We start from the raw sequence: 3,388 nt of genomic DNA on the forward strand, positions 1-3,388 counted from the left end.
AAATTGGTCTCAAAAATCCATGTGGTGATTACTCACTTCCCTGCTCTGGCTAAAGCTTGAGCAACTTCAAAAATTTTACATATGCCTACCATTGATCTAGGAAGATCTAATGGTCATAGGAATTGTGGGCCCATATTAACCTTATTTATTGTAGCATAGGAAGACTCAACAATTTTCTTTATGATCTTATGACCTCACGATGCTATGATGAACTCTTGATCTTTGTATGGTCCTAGGACCTCTTTCGAACCTTTATGATCTCATGAAAAACTATTTATCATAAGATCGCAACACTATCTTATCATTTTCCATGAGAATCCTATGATTTCATGACAATAGAGATGTCATGAGATCACAGATGTGGGGATATGCCAGATGTTGATCTTGGAAGATTTGATAGTCGTAAAATGATTGATGAACCCTTAGCATAGTTAGCATCCTGACCAATCAAACATTGCCACACTAGCAAACTTTCTAACACCTTTTCTGCTTATGATCTTACAATTGCTTCCCTTGTCATAACATTTCAAATCTATTAAGCATGTCTAATGATCCTTTGATCTTCCTTTTGTCGTAAGATCATAACCCTATCATATCCTAGCACCTTCCTATCTTTATGATCCTATGATGATACAATGCCATGACAACATCTTCCTCACAACCTCAAAAGTTCAGGGGATCACCATTGAGATCTTACAATCTAATTGATGGTCATAACATTGGGAAACCACCTTTGATCCTTTATGCTCACCTGACCTTACAATCTTATGACAACCCTTCGTCTCCTCATAGGATCACAACTCCTTAGCTTTTTGTAAGATTGTAACCTTTGAAAATTACATTTGTGATACCATGACAATAGAAGATCATGAGATTAGGAGGCTTATCATTTTCCCTTATGATGACCTGCTAGCACCATACTTTGTAACATCGAAGGAAAGATATTGAAGGCCTACGACTGGATGATGAAACCCTTGATCATAAGATCATAACTCTTTTGTAAATATGAAAAATGATAAACAACCAAAATATGGTGGGAAAAGCTAGGGTTTAGCATATTTTGACCATATGAGAAATCTTGATGCCATGAAAGGTGTCTCTGATTAGATTTTGATGATGGTGTCAAGAGAATCAAGGGGGGGGGGGTGGTGAAATTGGTTAACATTTTTGGTGACTGACAAGGGATGCTTGCCTGCTAAACATGAGATTAGTGGCCTTAAGCAATCCATTGGGCTATAGAGTCATAAAAATGAAACCCTAGCACTATCTAAATCCCCATATAATTTTGTCTCCTCTTCTCTATAATTGCAAAAATTTAAAACTTCACTATCTATAGAGAAATAACTTGTGCTTGTGCACTTCTGAAAAAATAGGAAACTACTCTATTATGAATAGAAAACCCTAACCTTCTCTAAAAGCAAGGTTTAAGGTAAATTCCATTGACTATAATCTGTAGAACATCACCATTAGGCCTAGATAGCTGGAAAGTGTTGGCCCGCTTGCAATTGGTGATAATGTAAGGGCCACTCCACATAACATCAAATTTGGAGTGCCTACCTAGTTTAGCTCTAACTACATCCCACTTGAGAATGAGGTCTCCCTCTCTGAAAACTCTAGCCTTTGTCTTTCTATCAAAACTTTTTTTGACCTACTGTTGATGTGCCTCAAGTGTCTACATAACTTGCTATCTCTTTTCTTCTCACTCTATTAATTTTTCCATCCTAATTGTCATGGGATCATCTTCAACTAGTTCCAACTGATGAGCTAATTCAAGAGAGGGGAACTCTACTAAAATAGGAAGCCTAACTTCTCTTCCATATACTAGCATGAAAGGTGAATTCCAAATTGCTCTCATAGGTGTAATCCTATTAGCCTAGAGATCTATCTTTAACTTTGAGTGCCAACACTACTGATTATCCTCAATTGTCCTCTTGATAATCTTGATTAGGTTCTTGTTAGAGGACTCAACCAAGCCATTCCCCTATGGGTAATAATTTGAAGAAGTGCTCAAATAGGTACCATGGTCAATTACCCAAGATAAAACGTGAGTCCCAAAAAAAGACTTGGTATTATCTGATATTATTGTTGAAGGGAAACCAAACTTAGTGACAATTTCATTTAGGAATTCAACTACTGAAGTCTATATGGCATCCTTCAAAGCCATTAGCTCTTTCCAAATTGTAAAGTAAAGTAATATTTTGCAACTAAGATCAACTTGTGACCAAAGCTAGAAGGTGGATTAATTGGGCCTATAAAATCTAGCCCCCATTGGGAAAATGGTTGATCAACTTGAATAGGATGAAGAGGAAGAGTTGCTAATCTTTGTTTTCCTACAAAGAAGACATATTTCTCACATTTCCTCACATGTTTATGATAGTCATGGAACATAGTTGGCCAATAATAACCAGCTCTCATGACCTTCATGGCTGTTGTTTTGGCTGAGAAGTGGCTACCATCAAGGCCATCATGAAACTATTTGATCATTCTATTAGTCTAATCATGGTTGATGCATCTCAATAGGAACATTGAAGCAATGTCTAGATCTACCCTTGTTTTTTCCATATTCTTCAGGTATTCCTTGACTAATAATGTCATAACTTCATCCAATACTAAAGAATGAGGAAAGCATAAAATGTCTCTTAGTCCTTCCTTAGTGACAAACTTTGTCACTTCCATCTGTTGCTTTACACCCTTAAAAAAAAAATGGTATCCATATTCATTTTTACTTGTGTGCTATTAATGGGTTTGCTTTCTCAAAATAATAGCTAGGCCACTTGACAAAAGAATAATTACCTTCTCAAAGTTGATGTAGGTGACAATAAATTCATAATTAACACACCAAAGGAGAAATCATGTGAAGTACAAGTATTACCAAAGATCATACATTTATGATCTTGGTAATCATTGAAAATATAGTTCAACAAAGGCAAATATATATTTAAAATGGATGCTATCCTTCACTCCTATGAAGTAGGATGCAAACATCATACAAAAATGAATTTCCTTCAAGATCTCTATTGAATTAATTTAATGTGTTTCAGCATATATTTCCTTTTAATGATGTTCTATCATCATTAATTATATAAAGATTGATACCCTGATTAGCTAACTCATCCACCTTTTTTTGCCCTTTATGGTATATATGATTGATTAAAAGTTTGTTAAAATATTTACAAATCTCTAAGGATTTTGATGGTTGGGAAACTAATCTCCAGTTAGCAAGGGATTCTATCCCAAGGGCATTGATTATTATGAATAAATCACCTTCAATTTCTAGTTTCTTAAGACCCAATTCCATACATAGCTCTAAACCTTCTATTAAAGAAAAAGCTTCTACCCAATTATTGGTAGCCACCCCTATAACTTTGACTATAATTTCAATATCTAT

Source organism: Cupressus sempervirens, chromosome 1, assembly GCF_028749045.1.
Source record: "Cupressus sempervirens isolate cs-2001-9-10 chromosome 1, ASM2874904v1, whole genome shotgun sequence".
Lineage (NCBI taxonomy): Eukaryota > Viridiplantae > Streptophyta > Pinopsida > Cupressales > Cupressaceae > Cupressus > Cupressus sempervirens.